This window comes from Python bivittatus, unplaced genomic scaffold (genome assembly GCF_059951505.1).
Source record: "Python bivittatus isolate LINGU-HERP-01145 unplaced genomic scaffold, Pbiv_v1 ctg000120_np1212, whole genome shotgun sequence".
In the NCBI taxonomy this organism is placed as follows: Eukaryota; Metazoa; Chordata; class Lepidosauria; order Squamata; family Pythonidae; genus Python; species Python bivittatus.
In genome coordinates, this window is record NW_028277037.1 from 6,988,897 (window position 1) to 7,008,157 (window position 19,261).

Sequence of the window (19,261 nt, forward strand, 5' to 3'; positions counted from 1 at the left end):
GCAGGATGCTATTTGTTTTCCCTAGGAATAAGCAAGTTTTAGATTATTCCTAGCACACATGAAAGAATAAAGATTTCTGAGTCCAGAAAATTTCATTTTCAATAATGAATAACTTATGCTTTATTTATGCATGTGGTTTCTCCTTGCAATGACAGATTTCAAAACTAGCTTGGAGCAGTCCTTCTGTGCAAGTTCAATGATGGGGTTACTACTTTGCTTAACTGAAAGCATCCTTACCTGCAAAATCTTCAGATTAATACCTAATTAAACATTCACTGTGTTCACTGTGTTTTTGAGCGCAACTAACTCTTTGTAATTATAAAGTAGCATTAGCAGAAACTTTTTCAACAAGTGAGGAATGACATCATTCTTAATAAATGCAAAGTTGCTTTTCATCAGCACAATAAATAATTTTGTGCAAGTAATTTTTCTCAGCAGTTGGAGGAAATAACAAGGCCAGAGTAGAGTGAACTGCCAATTTTCTTGTTTAAGGGCACATAGCTTTATGCAGCTAAGTAATCATAATTGCATCCATTCTTAAGTCAATTTGTTCATATATGAAAGAAGGAGAGGAAATAAGGACTTCATAGGGATCTTCATTCATCTGAGCAACATTTTCATAGTAGCTTTCTTTCTAATGAGTTTATATCAAAGAATAGGGGTTCTAAAGAACTGGACATCCAAATTTTACAATAGTTTACCATTTTTGTTACCTGGTCTTCTGTTCTAAAAAAAAAGTAACCTTAGAACTCCCATGGACTTCTGTGTCCCAATTTAAATACGATCAAAGCATTTGGGGAACACTTGTGCAACTGTGTTATACAGTTGCCTTGTCATTCAAAGGGCACATACTCCATTTCTCAACCCTTTTCTGCCAATTATTAATATAACAACTCTTGATATTTTTAAGTAAAGGGTAACTCTTGCCCATTTATTTGTCTGGCAGTTGATTTGACTATTCGTTCATTGGCATGTACAAATTCACAATGTAAAGCCACTGCTTATTTGTTGAATTATGCTGCTAATACACAAAGAGGTTGGGTAACGGTTCCTTTCCCACCACCCAGTCTCCTTCCTTCCTTTGCCCTCCTATCCGCTTTTTGCTAACTTTGCAGGAAATCATTAGATGATACAATCTGAACGTATTATGGTCCCAGTGCTTGAAGTAATTATTTTCAGAGGCTTTCATTTTTAGAAATACCTCTTTCATTCATTCCTTTGCCCAAGATCAGGAGAAGTTGGTACATATAGATTAATAGGAAACCCCTTCAGATTCCTGGAAAGTGAGCTACGTCAAACCCTTAGCTTCCTACTTTGCTTCACTCATTGTCTTCCTACTCTAAATACTTCTTGTCGCATGATCTTGAGCAGGAAAAGGGGACAAGCCTGGGAAGACAGCTGTGCATGCACCGGCAAGCAGGAGGAGCCTCCAAAGCAGTCACTTGAACTTTGCAAAAGACAGGGATGCTTGAAAAATTGAAAGGGAGGTGTTTTGTATGTGCATTGTAATGCACCCCTTTTGAATGCTTTGCACAACCCTATTATCTCCCTACTATAAACAAACCAAAGTAATTTCCTCACCTCAGTAGAAAAATCTTTACTCCCAAAATAACATCTGCTCCTCCAGACTAGATGTTCTTGAATCCTACATTATCCAACTAGTGAAAAAACTTGACATTAGGATAGAGACATTGTGTGTTCTAGTCTTCTTAATAGATGAGCAAACCACTGACTTCTTTTTTTTTAAGTTTTTCAAGTTATTTCATGACAGAAAGTCCCCCAGCACATGCTGATGTAGACCTCTGTCCCTTCCCTACTTGTTAAAAGCTTGATAAGTTCCCTCCCCCTCCCGTTTTTAATCCCTTCCTCTACATGTTTCTCCAAATCAGTTCTGTTATGTAGGAATTTCCTTACAAATATGAAACTAGAATCACATCCTGATCATGAATACAAATGATATCTTTTTCAGAACTCAGGAATATCATGTGAATATATGATCGCTCCATTACATAAACAGTGTTTTTATTTCCTAAACATTGAATATCTGAAAGATTAACAGGATGCTGAAGACCCGGCTTTATAATTCTGTTCATGAGAATTTTGCCTTTTTGTATCTCTGAATTCTAGTGAAGTTAAGTGTGATTTTAGAAATCTTGACATACATGTCAAAAAAGTAGTTCTGTTCCAGAGAGATAGCGTTCTTAGAGTCAAGAAAAATGTAATGGAAACTTTAAGCTTGTAGTGTGATGGCTGACAACCAGACAAAAGCCTATTCTGTAGGGAAACAAGTACTGTTTACTTTTCTCCTTCCATGGACATAAATCCTTCAGACTGTATTTTTTCTGATGTTTATTACTGATTTTTTTTCTTACAACTATCTTCAAAAGATTTTGTAATACTAAAAGGTGGCCTAAAGTATTTTATGAATATATAAAATTGTATCTTGTGCTAGAATCTTCGTCTAGATAAAATACATATTAGATACCGAGAACTGAAAGTTCAGTAATACTTATGAAGTATTCAGTTTATGTCACAACAGTGTTTTTCCCTGTCAATTCTCTTAGTCTAGGTTTCAGTCTGCAACAAAACTATTTTTAGTGTTTTTATGAAGGATATATTTCCGTATTTTGGTCTTGTGGGCAGTTTACCATGTGAACAAACTGAAACCCAACACCTTATTTAGATGTTAGTAGTAAATCAAAATTTCCAGACTTGACTATTCTTTTATTTATGTATGTTTCTGTGTGAGTGCAGAGAAAGTGAGTGCATCAATCGTTATTTATTTATTTATTTATTTATTTATTTATTTATTTATTTATCCAATGTGTGTATCATTTCACCAGCTTGTGACTGTTAGAAAATAGATCCCAAAGTGGAAAAACTAAATGCAATTTTAAATAAATTAAATTAAAAATGAAGTGTGCCTTTGTGTGTGTGTGTGTGTGTAACAGAATTGCCAGAACAGCTGAAAAAGAGTGATTCAACCTCACAGTATTCAGGTCTACTGTTAAAGAGAGCCCCAATTCTAAGTAGGCCTTCTAAGTTATTCCATCTCTACTTCTGGAACATCACAATGGGAATATATATGGGGCAAGTATTTGTATTCTGCATAATGTAAGTCAGTTCTAATAAATGATAGTCCTATGTGGTGGGGTCAGCACATTCCCTGGACAATGGCAGATTTAGGTCTTAATATTAAGCTTGCTGAGGCCGCACTAATTTCTGCCCTGGCACAGGGCAGGGTATTTTTCTTTTTTGTGTTGTCCTCCTGCACATTCCTGAACAAGTGCTATTATTCATTTCCAAAGATAACTTTGCGAGTGCAGCATTTTTGTGCTCATAGGATTGGCCAGTGAGGCCCAAATGGATGTTACAATTGCATTCTGAAAAGGCTGTGGCTTTGTTTTCAGGTGAAGGTAAAGACTGATAATTTAGAAACATGTAAGGTTTGGGGTTTTGTTTTTTTCATGTATACCTTTCCAAGAAGAGGATTAGAAGAGGAGATGATGGACATAGGGAAGAGAGGATTAAGTGCCCGGAATACAAATCAGTTCTGTAGTTTACCTTTTTTCTTCTAAAGGGCCAATCTTGTTCTTGGATCAGGTAGAAACAGAAAGAAACCATGTAGCCAATCCTCAGATAATCACAGAAACAGGAAATAAGCTCCACTGAACTCACTTTTGGAATTGCACATATAGAATTGCAATGTTAACCAAGGCTCATGTATTTCTTACATTTTAGGTTTTCTAATCGAAAATAAAAACACAACACTATAAAAAGAAATCCAAAAAAGAATTGGATTATTTTGTTTATAATATTATTTCCATGAACAGTGAAGTCAGAGGTAAAAATATGTGAGGACAAAACCTAAACTCAAACGTGTGTATTAGAACCCTAGAATTTTTTTAAAAGGAAAATTGCATATTAAAAAATCCTGATTCAATAATCAATGCTTTTACTTTGCCAACAACCGCCCAGAGTCACTTTTTGTAACTGCCCAGAGACACTTTTTGTGAGATGGGCAGTATCTAAATTTGAAATATAAACCTTGCATCATTCCAAAATCCTGATACATATGTTACAGATATATGTAATTCAATTAGAATGTATTGAAATTTTAGTCTTCAGCAACTAGCACTTCATGATAGGAATATAGCACAAATATTTCATTTTTTATAAAATGTTCTTTATTGAGATAAGTTTATATACCACCAAGCTCTTGAGACCTCTGTACAGATTACAGTAATAAAAATTAAAAGACAAATCAATCGATTCCATATGCCTATATCCAAAAAACCCAAACCATTTAAAAATGGCCATTAATGGCCATCTTGTAAGATGTATTGGTTAAAATATATTATTTTTGATGCAAATGAACTTTAGTTTTTCAAAAGCTTATTCTACTATTGACTGAAGCAAAATGCAGCTCCTTCAGTAGGAAAATTAGGCTACAGAATGAGCCTAAATTCTCACCTATTTGGAGAAATTAATCTGATGAAGATATTTAAGTAAGTATATGTCGTTGTTTTTAGTTTCTTATCCTTAAATCAGAAAAATATTGTCTATAGCAAAGAATTTAACTCAATTTTGCAATAATCACTATTTAATTTATGTATTGAATTCATACTTGGCCTTTCCAACAAAGAATGAAATGGCAGTTAACAATGATATGGACTGTAATAAAAGCAAACATTTTTAAAAATACAAATAATGTATAATCTCACCCTCCCAGCTCAGCTGCTAAACCCATTTTTTACCAGAGCTTATGTTCTGTCTGGTAGTAAAAGGAGAGCAAAAAAGGAGGCAATCTAACAAGAAGAGAATTTTAATATCTTGTAGCAGTTAATTTGTTCATAAATCCATGGTATTTGGAAGAATTTGTGCTGTTGACCCTCATGTGGACCATATTTTATAGTAAAATAGTTTCCTATAAAATAGCAACTAAGTTTTAAAATCTGAGCAATACAAGAAAATAATTGCACGTTGTATAAGAGAAAAATAATCATACTGAAAAGCCTATCTGATTGTGTAGCTGTCCAAGGTACTGAACTGTAACAATGCCCAATCATTCACAACCACATTTAATAAGGTTTTATCTGAGATGTGCTTAAGAATGAGCTTATAAAAAGATCTCATCTGAACTGTTAAAGCATCTATGGCTTTTTCAGACACACAGCTGCTTTAGAACCTTCTTCCAGCTGTTTTCACATGTGTGTTCATGAACAGCAACTTCACATTTTTCTCAGTAAAGCAAAGTTGCTGTACGTACCCATGAATTTGAAAAATCCCAAAGGACTTTCTGAAGCAGCCATATGAGATTGGAAAAAGAATGGCTGCATTAATGATTCTTTTTAAGCATTTGTACATGTTCCCACAGATTCCAAGCACCTCTTTTGAAGGACTTTCCTAGCCCTAATATCTAAAGAAATATGTAAATGGATTATCAGAATTCCCCATCCTACTTGTAAGTAGAGATATAGAGAGAATGATTCTTCCAGGTCCTGGGGAACAGAAATTCTTCAGCCATTATCAGTATTATCCTTAAATCACAGACACAAAAAGGGTTTTGAGATATTTTAGTTCTGCATCCCTTATAGCCTCTTATTACAGATTTCATGTGACCTTTTCTGAATATTACATTGATCCCTGAGACATTCCTTGTATTTCTGTTGTCTTTTGAAATTAAATGGTAAATAGAAAAACAGATTGGTTATGCATATGTGTGTGATATTGTAGCACTCTTCATCTGGAATTCGGGTTGCCAGATGCAAGAGTTCAGCGCACCTGTACTATTATGGAAGTAGAATTCCTGTAGCTTTTATGACAAGCTGTAATAACTTAAATTACCTCTTCTGTATAACTGTTAAAGGTGTAGGAATCCTGTCTCTGACATCTGTGTGGAATTTAAGTAACAACAAATATAGGCTTGTTTCTTCAGCCCACGTATTTTAATATTTCACCTAGCTTGTTTTAAACTGGTATATTTCCTATCTTTGTCAGCTTTTATTAATCAGTATTTTATTGTTCTGTTGAACATCTAGATATTATAACTTCATACTGAGATTTGTCAGCTGAGAATCAGAAAAATTAATTTTCATAAACATTAAAATAACTTGTATGGATTATTGTAATCTAGCCTTAGATTGTAACTATTGTAATCTAGAAATTCCATATGTCCTGTTAATGTAGTTGAACTGCAGTTAGTATTCAGCATCCTAAAATCCTATTAGCTGATACTTATTACAAGTTTGGGGATTTGATTAAATAAATTAATGAAAATTTTAAAGAATGACTTACAAAAACAAGTTGTTGCTGATTTTTTTTTAAAAAAATGATAATTTAACGCAAAATTTATATCAATTCAAACAGTGACTGATTTTTTTAAAAAACTCAGAAACAACCCACGTTATGGATGGAATAGTGTGATGTGTGAGTTCTAGTATTTGTGTATGTGTACATATGTTTGTTGAGAGATGAATTCTTTTATATTATAAAATGTCTGTATGTGTTTATGCACTGTCAAGCTGTTAGCGTGTTTATTGTTGCTATTCTGATGTTAATGCTAGGCTACTCAATGCTCTTTTTAGTTAGGTACACAGAGAGGTGTTTAGTTTGTCAGAGGGAGAGAAAAAATCTGTACCTGTTAATTATTACAATTTTGCTTCTCAAATCACCTGCCTGCATGTTCAAAAGAATTCTGCATTCTTTTCTTACAACATGGTAGTGTGTTTGTATCCAGATATATGTTAATCATGTAAGGTAAAATCTAGAGCAGTTTCCCCGGTGTGATGATCTCCAGATGTCTTGGAACAGCATAAAAGGTACCAAGTTGGAGAAAGCTGTGCTACAAAATAAAGCACTTCCAGAATTATCCATGTTTAATAGAAGAGCCATCCAGAGGAAGGAGTTTGCATACAGCCATTAAGACTAGTAACTCACTGAGAATTCTGCCCTCATATATTGATTTAATTCCATTAGAAAACCATTGAAGCCATGGAGAGCATCACATCTTATGACCAAGAATTAATTATGTGCTGTGTGGAAAAGTATTATCTTGCTTGCTGTTTTAGTTGTTTTAATTTATATTTTTCTTCAAGATATTCACAGTAGCATATATAGTTCTCCCTTCTACCATTATATTCTCTCAATAGCTTGGTGAAGCATAGTAAGCTGAAATTTAATGACTGGTTGAGGTTACCCACTGAGGTTCATGCTGACTGGGGAATACAACCTAGATCTTCCCCATAGTATGTTATGTTTCAAAGTTTTTAATGCACTTGCTTGATTTTCTGATAAGTTTTCTTTTTCCCTGCACTGAAACGTTTGTCATTCCATCATTGCTTTTCATTCATTTTATTATGGCATGTTATAATGTGGATGATACGGCGTTTGGAGTATATGCATGTGGGTTATACTGTTTCCATTCCCTTAGGCATATTGCATGGATGTCCAATTTGTTTTCTGATGCTCCAATGAAAAATTAGATAGTTCTTAACTCTGCAGAATGTGACGGGGTATACTTAATAATGTAGCTTCTCCAATACCAGACATTGTTCAGTGCTTGGTTTTCCCTTCACAGTCACATATGGAGAAAGATATTCTCACAATAGCTTTGAATAATATCTCTGTACCCACTGAAAGTATTTCTAAAATGTAGGTCACCTACTGTTAGGATCTGCTAGATCTGCAAGATAGAAATTTAATTTTCCTATACAGTATCAACTGTGCAGCTTTAAAAAAGTAATTAAGTTGATGCGTAATAAAGCAATTGTCACCCGTTCTGCTTTGTTTTCTGTTTTGGAAGGAGAAAAGCTAATAAGAAGGTGGAGCGCAGCTCCAGCAAGTGCCAGTGAGCAGAGATAATTGGAAATGGAACCAATCAAGTGGTTGATTTGATTGTGTTTGTAGCCGCCGTGGGAGTGGGGAGGGTTGATGGACTTTTTGTATTGTGGATTTTAATTCTGTAAGCCGCCTGGAGTCATCATGTGTGAGTTGGGTGGCCATATAAATTTGTTAAATAAATAAATCTTGGAGCTGGGTTTCTGTGATTGTTAGTCAACAAAGAACTAGGTGGAGCTACTCAGTCTTCCATTCACTTCCTGTAGGGAATATACTGATGTTTCCACATCCTGTATGTGTGCATGTACAGCCACTTCATTTCACTGGGAAGAAAACAAAGTAATAGCCCACACATATGCATACAGAAACCAAGGAGGGAAGCTTCTGAATCAGCCGTGTAAGCCAAAGACATGGCCGCTTTAATAATTTGGAGAAGTGCTTCATTCATGATCTTCACGTTGCAAAACTTCTTTTTAGAAGGCTTCGCTCAGCTATCACATAGAGAATGAAAGTAATGTCTCACCTTGATGAGAGAAATAGTAGTTACCAAAACAGTGAACAGGTGCAAAGTGTTCTGTCTTCTCAGAAACAGCTAAACGTTTCCCCTCCACTGTACAGTGGGAGGAAACAGGTAAGAGTTTTGCTGCCTATGTATTGTTGACTCATTTGAAAGTAGAGTACTTACTGAAATTCTGTGTTATAATCTTAACCTTTCTCCTAGTAAATACTAGGAATCAAAGCTCTTAGATCATTGTTCCCTAGATTAGCTGTTTTCAGTCTAGACTGCAAGGAGGGAAGTCTGACCTATACATTACATCTGTGATTTAATGTTACAAAACTCTGCCCTAGCTCTGTAACTTTGTTTTCAATTGCTGTTGTCCCAGTCAAGGAGAAATGCATTTGGGGAATTAAAATAAGGATTTTGGTTTTGCTTGGTTTTGTTTTGTTTAGTTTTTGTTGCCATACAGGTAACCCAACTGATCTCATGGAGCAAAATATATTATAAGTGCAACCATGGAGAAGGCTCTTGCACATGATTGGTGTGTTTGTGTGTGCCTTTGAGTCAGCCTTGACTCCTGGTGACTCCCTGTAACATTTCAGAAGTGGTTTCCCATTGCCTACTTCCTAGGGCTGAGAGAGAGTGACTAGTCCAAGTTCACGCAGATGGCTTTGTGCTTAAGGGGGGACTAGAATTTATGCCCTTCCAGTTCCTAGCCTGGTGCCTTAACCACTACACCAAACCGGCTCCCTCTTGCATATGAATCGCATGAATAGCACATAACAATTAAAATTACATGCAGTTCTATATAAAATGGGAGGAGGAGGAAGAGGAAGAGGAAAAACTGTATACTGTCCTGAGCTGTCAGGTTCAGCCCAAAGAACTCCACAAGACAGTGCAGATACAGTTCTGTTGTGTTTATTAGCTTCCACCTCAAAACAGAAATCTCACCAGACTGAACCCAAGTTCCCAAGCCAGCCAGCCGCAACACCGTGAATTCCTTAGGGTGGTGCCAGTCTCATCTTCTTAAACTTCCCACACTCCTATTGGGGGCTAAGGGAATGCTTATCTCCCCGAGCGCGGCCTTCATCCAACCATTCCTTCACATGAGCTCCTGAATGAAAGGCAGGATATAAATGAAAAAAATAAAATATCAACCACTATTCTGGTGCCATATTAGCATTAGTCGGTTTAGCAAAACAATACTTGTTCTCCAGTGGTGATAAGTAGGCTTCTGGGTACAATTCAAGAAACCTACTTATAAGTGTGTTGGTGATCACTTATAAAGCCTTTTCTAGTTTGAACCCTTGTTATCTTCAGAACCATGTTCATTTTGTAGAATCCACCCAGCATACACCAACAGAAAGCAGATGCTCTAACTACGCATCCTGAAAAGAATCCAGGGGGACTGGGATGTGGAGATTGTCTTTCTTAGGAGCAGCCCCCTTGCTCTGTCACCCCCCCCCCAGCCAGATGTACCCCTATCCGTATATTTTAAATGATGACAAAAATGGTCTTCATTAAGAGAATATTTCAACTTGGGTTTATTAACAGTTATTAATCGCTTTGAATATTGTTCACTGGTTTTATTATTTTGGTAATTATTTTTGTTAGTTTTATTTATTATTCACTGATTTATGGATGATTTTATGATTTTTATTAAAGTTTTATCTCATGGGGGGTAAGCTGCCTAGAATAGGAATAGCGCGTGACATATAAATTTGGGTTACTAAATAGAGATATTAACTAGATTCCATGGCTATCACTATAGTGTTTTTTGTAGTAACAGTAAAATGTTTTACCTACAGTTCTAACAACATAGCATACATATATTTTTAAAATGATCTCAACCTTGTGAATTGCCCGCTTTACTGTTAACCAATCAAAATTCCATTTCTATCCTGTCTGCCGTAGAGTGGCTTTAGACTGCAAATATTTACGTATGGAGTGTGTTTAACTGTATTATGTGGGTGCATCCTTTAAAAAGTGATTCGCTGTTTGGTTTGTTTAATATTGTTAATTCCAAGCTGACCTTTTGTTGTAATAAAACTTCTCCTTCTGTTTTACTTTAGTTTTAAAGTGACTTTGAATTTCTTATTAGTTTTAGGCAAAGTTTAATTACTTTTAGATCTATAGTTTAACAACGTTCATTCTTATTAATTGTGTTTACATTATTATATTTTGTGGGGAAGCCAGTTTGATCTTGTGGTTAAAGTGTTGGGCTAGAAGCCAGGAGACCATGAGTTCTAGTCCTGCCTTAGGCATGGATACCAACTGGATGACTTTGGGCCAGTCACTCTGTCTCAGCCCTAGAAAGGAGGCAAGGACACATCTGAAAATCTTGCCAAGGAAACTGCATGAACTTGTCCATGTAATCACCAGGAATCAAGACTGACTCAAAGAAGAGAAAGAGAGATTTGACTCCTTAACGGCTTAGTAGTAGCACTATCATTTATTGTTATGCCTGCTGCAGTTTTATGTTATTTTCCCTTGGTCTGTGATTGATAAAAAGATTTGTTTGTAAATAGTGTGTGTCATTATTATCATATAGCTTTGAAAGCTAGAAAATTAAAATTGTTTCTCATAAAGAGGGTCTTATATAAGAACTACACTTAGGTGTATCTCTAAGGATCTAGCTCTGTACAAAGTATAGATAAATCTTCATCGTCATAAACATAGTTCACTTGAAATGTCATGGTTTTTGAAGAGTTGGCCTTCGAAATAAAGCTATATTTCCCATTTCTTTCTTCAGTTACCTTGAGCTGTAGTCTTCCTTCATTACTGCATATTTGCTTCAACAACCACTGAACCCCTTTTGATTTTTGACAGTTTGAGCAAGTCGCAGACACAGTGTGTTAATAGTTATTTCCCATTACAAGCAAGTTCACAAACTGTAACATTGGACGATCACTTTCTTTTGCCATCACAAAGTGTGATATTACAGCTGGATCTGGCTCTTTTTTCTTCAGGGGATAGCCACCTGGCTGTGAGAGATCCTACAATACCAAGCCTACTTCATTCTCCCCTATGCATAGCTGCCAAGCACCAGATCATCAAATGGCACCATTAACAAGCAGCTATCCATTTATGATAAACAGTGAAACTGTTCATCTTCAGAAATGTACAGTGCATGAGACCCTCGGTGTAATATAAATGGAGGCTGTGATTGATTCTGTGTAATCTACATTAGCAAGCTGGGCTTGTAAATTAAAAAAAAGAGAAATAGCACAGAATGATCAAGAGGAGTCTTTTGCTGATTCCTGAGTGAGACAAATGAATTCCATTGACTACTGTCACACAACATGCTGTGAGAGATTGTGGGGAAGCTGGGAAAGGCATGGAAGGAAGAGTAGATACAAACAATTAAAAGAGAGAGAGCAACTTTCTTTAGGTGTTTACGAGAAAGGTTTACAACTTTTCTCATAAACAGCAATGTAGCCCAGCTGAAAAGAAAACTAGGAAGAAGCATTTCAAATCATTCAAAGAGATTCTGCCTTAATTAACTCACGATCAATGAGGGTATGAAATTCCTCTCCAGTTTCCAAGTTGCTGTCTTTACCCCAGGACTAGCATTCAAGATACTTACTGAAATCTGTGTAGTTCTTGCTTCCTTCTCCTTGCCCAGCTGTGTGGAGCTTGACACTTGCTTAACTTGGTTATTGAATCAACCCATTTCCACAGCACACTGAATTGTAAATTAACCACATGGATTTAGTTCATGCAGTGCCTTAAGCCACTGCCACCCTCCCCTCCAAACCATTAACATTAACCAAGTTTGGCATGTTATGAATCCTTCTGCTAAATCACAATAGATGACTTGGTTGAGTGTCTTCTGTGAACTCATCTGGAACTGAGCTAGAAGAGTTTCCATCATGGCAAAAGGAAAAGTAAAGAATCTGGGATACTTAATAATTCCCTGCTTTAGCTAGTTGAGAGCAAAAAATAAAATAAAATAAAAATACAAGCACAAAAGGGGTTGTTGCAGACCATGCAATTAATATAAGGTACAATTTAGAGCTCTTAGTGTAGTAAATGGTATAGAGCATTATCCATTTATCCAGCATTTCACTGCTATTTGTGTCCAGAGAAAATAAAGCAAGCAACCCCCCCCCCACCGCTTCAAGTCAGTCTTGACTCCTGACAACTGCCTGGACAAGTCCCTGCAGTTTTCTTGGTACGATTTTCAGAAGTGGTTTGCCATTGCTGCTGCCTTCCTAGGGCTGAGAGAGAGTGACTGGCCCAAGGTCACCCAGTTGGCTTCACGCCTAAGGTGGGACTAGAACTCAATAGTCCTCACAATCTCCCAGTTTCTAGCCCTGTGCCTTAACCACTACACCAAACTGGCTCTCTTAAACATTAAGCTGTGTAAATTATGTACCCATAGCTATAGGTATTGATAAGCTGAATGACATGAGAAAGACCTGCTCCTCCAAGCAAGGGACCTGAGCCATTTGGGAAACTTTCTCAGCCTGATAACTTTCAGATACGTTGGACTTCAACTGTCATAATTCCAGGCTGCCTTGTGGTGAACATAGCATAGTAATCCTCACAATATACTGCTAGGTCCATGAACCACCAGTGGAAAATGGTTGCTCTGTAATTATGATGATGGAAAGAGTAAACTGAGTTTGGATTGGACTGGGACATAAGAGATTTCAATGAGTGCGATGAATGTTTTTGATGGTGCAAAACTGCATAAAGAAACATTGTGGCATTTATAAACCAAGTTTAAAAAATACTTTCTTAGGGGTTTATGATTCTTTCTGTAAATTAGTACCATTAAGTGTCCTTAGTGTGTCAATATGTTATTCACTTTATCTTCCTTTTAATTAGGTAACTTTGTAAGACCCCTGTATAGGGCTCTGTGAAGGATGAATTACAATGTGAGTATAATCATAGATTTTTTTTCAGTAGAGTTATCCATTTATCTTTCACTCATCTGCGAGGCAAAAATATTGGGAAACACATGGGAATGAGGAAGATAATTTTTAAAAAATGATTTTCTCCTTACACACAATTGGTATCAAACTTGTATGGAGGAATTATGTAGTCTTGGCCTTTCTCTTGAACATATAGGTCAATTAACCCTTAGGGAGGCCAAATCAATGGTAGTACAACAAATTAGGGACATTGATCATCAGAATGATCTCACCACTGTCCCTTAATGTTATTGCCAAATGTTAGACTACTGCAAGCCCTCTCTTGCAGGGTATTTACACAATCTAATCCTGAATAAATAGGGTCTATTTATTTATGTATTTATTTATATTTCAGATGGAAATGGACCTATTTATTTATTTATTTATATTTCAAATTTGTCACCGCCCATCTCACTGTAGAGTGACTCTGGGCGCTTTACAGTAAAAAGGATAAATATTAATTAAACTAGAATAAATATTAATTAAAATGCATTAAAATGCAACGATTTTAAAGTTCTTCCTACCAAACAATTGGTGGGTGGATTAAATGAGACTCTTTATCCTCAAAGATTTTGCCCATGTGGCTCTAGTCAAGTTGAAACTCTTGCCCATGTCTTATTATAGTGTCCCTTATATGATATCCTGAGAGATGCTTTTCTCTCCCCAATTATTTCCAAATTTGAAGGTCATGTAAACAATACTATATTATTTTTAAGGGATGCTAACTCTCCATCACATTCTGAGTTGCCAAATACCTTTACCAACCCATGCAAGTGGACAAAACTTTGACTTAGTTTTGGTGTTCTATTGTTTTGTGATAATTTTTGGTAATGGGTTTGCAGTAGCAATCTATTTTTTTCCTCTTATTTGTAATGCTGTCTAAGTACTATAATAAAGAAATTTCATTTCATTTCAATATTTCCTTCCATTATCAATAGCATAAATGTTGATAAAACATCTGGATTTTTAAAATCAAACTTTGTTTGAAGCCTATTTCCCATATATAAATATAAAATATTTAACTTGAACCAACTATTACTACAATGATAAAACATCCTTGCTGTGCTGAAGGCTTTTAAATGCCTACAAATAGAATATTTTATAGGACCCTTATGATTAGTATATGGTGTATATGTGTGCTTTGTTTCATGATACAACAAACCATACTTAAATCAGCCTTTATTAAAAAAAAAACGTATACAGTATTTAGAAAGAATACATTTATGGAATGTATGTTTTGATCCTATAGAACTATAGATGCATTCTCATGATAATTAGAAATTTTAAGTTTTTATGGTTTAGGTGGCTAAGATTTTAACTGCTATATAGAACTCTTAATTATCTAAACTTAAATTGTCTAACTCCTGTTTGGCCTGTTTTAGCCTGCATTTCAAATGCTAATTAATGTTCTTCATACAGATATAATGTCTTCCAACTCTTAACCTTTCCAAATTAGGAGTGCCAGGATAACTCACTCCCCTGCTTCTCCTTGTTCGACATCTTAGAGTTTATTTATCTATTTATTTTATGAGTGCAATGTGAAAGAAAAAAGTCTACACAGGATAACAATAATACAATGAAAAAAATATTTTTATTTTTCTTAAGTTAAATGAACTAAACTTAATGAACAAAATTAACAAACGATACATGTGATAAGTGTAATGTGCCATCTTTTGATAGAGTACAAAGACTTTCAAAAATGAAGAACGAACTCATATCGTAAATCCATTCCTTAAAATCAGGGGAGCAAATTTCTTCCCAGTGATATATATATTATCCTCCTTGCTGTACCTCAACTTGAAAAAACCAAAGCTCTTCATCACATAACAAATTCCATATTTTAGGAATACAATTCAACATCACGTTGAGATCCTTAAATATATTTCTTCTGAAAATTTTATGAACATGCATGCTAATTTGAAACCAAAAACTATAAAAGAATAGGACAAATCATGAGTATTAAAGAAGCTTCAAATTTCTTATGTAGCCAGCATAAAATATATAATGTACATCCCACTTTAAACATTCTTTGAAGAGTCCAATAGACCTGAAATAATATGTTCTGATGAATAGCTTCATTTTTTACATGGTACTAAGTATATTTCACATTTTTTCATAACTTGGTTTGATTTTCCAAAATCAGATATGCTGGTTTTTGACCATAATAAAGATTTGATTTGATATTTCAGTTGTATGATATTGACAAGCATATATTGAAGGCAAGTCAAATTATGTGAATCATGGAATGTAAAGAAGATCATACAATCTAACCCACTGCCCAATGCAGGAATCTACCACTACAGCATCCCCAACAGATGTTCATCCAGCCTGGGTTTAAACATCTTCAGCAAAGGAATGTTCATCACCTCCTAAGGCAGTGATTTAACAAGGCAATATATGGGTTGTTTGTGATTTCCAACCTATTCTGGCTTTTGTGCCACAGCTTTGAACCAGATCATGGCTTTGCATGAAGTATGGACCAAGTCAGAGAGGTGGGGGGCGGGACTTCCCCATTTAATCATTATACACTTAAAACTTCGATAAAATATGTACTTTTGATAGTGATAGCACCAGAAAGTTTCCAATACCTGTTACTTTCTTTAGCAATGTAAGTGCTTGAAATATCCATTCAAAGTGTACAGAGTAAGGCTGGTTGATGGCTGGATTCCTCGATAGGATTTATAGCTGATATCTCTATAATGGGAATAAATCACAGTTCTGCAGCATGAGATGAATTAACAAGAGTTCCTTGTCTATGTACTAAAGCTGGTGTTCTCTTTTTTCTCTCCCTTAGTAGAAGAATACTAGTGAATGGAGATTATGCTCATAAAATGTGCATATGTATGTATGTATAAAAGACTATGGTTGTCTTCCAACCATTTGGTATCTCTAGCTATTTTGAAATATTAGACAATATCTACTGTTAACATATGCTCTTATGTGTATATTGATTTGCATGTAATTGTATGTGGAATCAACGAATACAACAAAGTTTATGTATGGGTCCTTTTTAAATAACAGGTTAAAATTGTGTTAGAACAGTAATCAAAATTTAGATTTAAAAATAGATTAATGTGAAAATATGCTACAAAACAGAAATGTTGACTATATGGAGAATAAATTTATTCTTTATGAAACCCTAAATATAGGAAGAAAAGTGGTTAGTAGCAATATAGATGATACAGGAAAGAAGATGAGGTACCCTGCCAAATAACATATGTACTTCGGAAGGCGTGTGTGTGTGCAAAGTGTGTCTGGGTGAGTGAATGGCCAATCAAGAAAGTAGCAGGTAATGGGGACAGAAACAGATTTTTCTTAAAAAAAAATTGCTACCTGTGCTGGTATTTGTCTGTCTATTCATCTATCTATCCTAGATGAACAGTAGTCATGGGGAAGAGAAATGGGTTGAGAAAAAGAAGCAAGGCTAATTACAGGTAGCATATAACACACTACTGAAGACCAAACTTTTCTTCTTTTATAGAGTTGGGGAGGGTGCTTCTTGGGAGAAATGGGAGAGTAGAACTAGCTTTACCATGAAGGTAGTGTCCAAATTACCATAGGACCATTGTGCAAAGCTTCAGCTGCATGCTTGTACTGAGATTTCTAATCATGATAAATGCTAATGAATGTTGCTTTGTACTCTCAACTGCTTTTTTGCACATGGGATGTCCAGTCAAATAGGACATTATCATCAGTACAGTTTATTCAGTTCAGCCAAGGAGATTACGTAATTATATTCCATAAAAACGTTGCCATCTCTGAGAAAACAGTAACTCTTTCAAGTCAGGCTTGACTTCTAGTGATTGCATGTTGTTTTCTGGTGAAGATTGTCTTTGTCCCATTAACCTTACTTAGGTTTTCAAGGTCAAAGAAGGCTAGCTACAGGTTGTCACTGACCGTGACATTAGAGATAAACATATAATCAACTTGAGCTACATTGTATAGTAGTTTCCAGAACCTCTGGCACATACCTGAAACATATTTTTTTTTCTGAATAAGTTGCAGCTGTTGGCGCATAGGGGGTCACAAATAGGGGCCTATGGAACATTTTCAGTATTTTTTTTTTTTTTTTTTGCTCTTAGCTTCCAAACTCTCAAGACACATAAAAAACAAAATGCAGATTGACAACTTTTACTCTTCACTTTCTAAGCTAAAAACATGAGTATGTACTGTATGTTATTCACAAATTATTAAGCCAATGAGGCTGACCTCATCAGGAAACTGATTACAAAGGAAGACTAAAAATATACTCTATTGAGGTAGGCCATAATAACTGAACCTTGCAAGGCTGCCTGTATTTTCCCTTTCCTCCCTTTTATATCCCATGGAGTCAGGGGGAGACAGTCTTTTCAAAATACTTTCCCACCTCCCAAAGCTTAACTCATGCTTCTTCACCTGTTGTTGTCCTAATGGCTTCTGGATGGCTTCTCCAGGATCATTTCCATGGATCGATCCCTACATGCACACACACACCCATGCATGCCTACCTAAAATCTAGGAGCCATGGCTAGTTTTAGTTACACAAGAACTGGGGCAGGATGTTTACTCTGCACCCTTGAACTTCCAAGGAGACTCAGTTAGTCCTATCTGAGTTGATCAGTCTCCGTTTTGTACTTTTCATATGCCTTCGGGTACTTTTCTGGTACTTGAATGCCATCCAGATCACATGAGAACCATCTTTTGTTTTGAGAACTGTCTCTTTTGTCTTCTTACAAATCATTATTCTGGTAGCTTTCCACATGCTGCATAAGCGGAAATCTTTCCAAACAATGGAAAGTTAAACAGCAACAAGGTTTATTATTTCTCTTTGGAACTGCCTGCTGCTCCTTGGATTTCTGCACTTACCCTGGTATATCCTGGATTGGAAGGAAACAGGCCAAGAGAGAAAAAAATCACGCAAAAACCAAAACCAAAAAAGATTAGCCCCTTTAGGGTACATTATTCTGCATTGGAAAGTAATGAATCAAGATCACAGATTGTCCAAAAGAAAGATCAAAACAGGAACTGTGGAATGCCGGTGGCCATCACCATAGTCCAAATCCCTGATGACCACCACCAGTGTCTTTATGTATTGAAGACCCGGAGAGAATGAACAGATCTTTGTATTGGCAACACAACAACCACTGTGTCCAGCGGATATCTATTTCTTCTTGGTCCTGAAGGTAGGAATGGAATTACTGTAAACATAATTCCTAACCTAGTAAGAGATCAGAAGCATTAGAATGGTAGCATTCAGTAGTCTCTTGGAACCCATGAGCCTCCAGGTACAAACCATTTTAAATGATTCCCTGCCCTTGTAGGGAAAGTCAGCCACAGCCAGATTCAAAGTGCACCAAGGAGTGATCTATCCATGACAGTGATGTAACTGTAAACCCCCCTACTCATTCATTGGTTTATTTCTAATTCATCCTAATCCAAATAAAAGTAAAGTTTAATTTAATCAAGTTCAGTTCTTGGTGATTACACGGATATGTCTTGTCTTTTTCTTGACAACAGTACGCAAGTGGTTTGCCATTGCCATCTTCTGATTTTTTTTCCAACTTCCCAGTCTAGTCTGTAGTCATGGAATTCTCTGTTGGTCCCCCTTCCAAATGCTAAAGAGATTGAACCATGCTTAGCTTTTTCAAGATGAGCCAAGGTTGACTGTGTGCTCCCACCTGCTCTGTCCCTGTGCCCAATACATTATATTACTTTTCTCTAATGCTAGATCACATTTGAATTGTTGGTAATGATATCCATGTTACTTAAGCATGAGTGACACCATACCAAAGTGGCTACTAACTCATATAAATAGATGATATGGCTTGACTGTGGAGGCATCATGTGCCTAAATAACAGTAGTATCAGCCAAAGTCTATAGAATACTCAGATTTAGTGTGGCTCATTTTCTCCATAAACATGGAAACTTCACTCTCCTACGTTCATACAAAGGAAACATAGGTTAACCATTCCTGCCTGTATGAAATTTAATTAAATATCTCCCCACCCTACTACAGGGCTTTTC

At 36.0% G+C, this 19,261-nt stretch overlaps 1 protein-coding gene across 11 annotated transcripts in view; it reads left to right on the plus strand.

The window, feature by feature from the left end:
• MAGI2 (membrane associated guanylate kinase, WW and PDZ domain containing 2) overlaps positions 1-19,261 on the plus strand; it is a 659,127-nt gene that overhangs the window by 220,424 nt on the left and 419,442 nt on the right. The window lies entirely within an intron of this gene.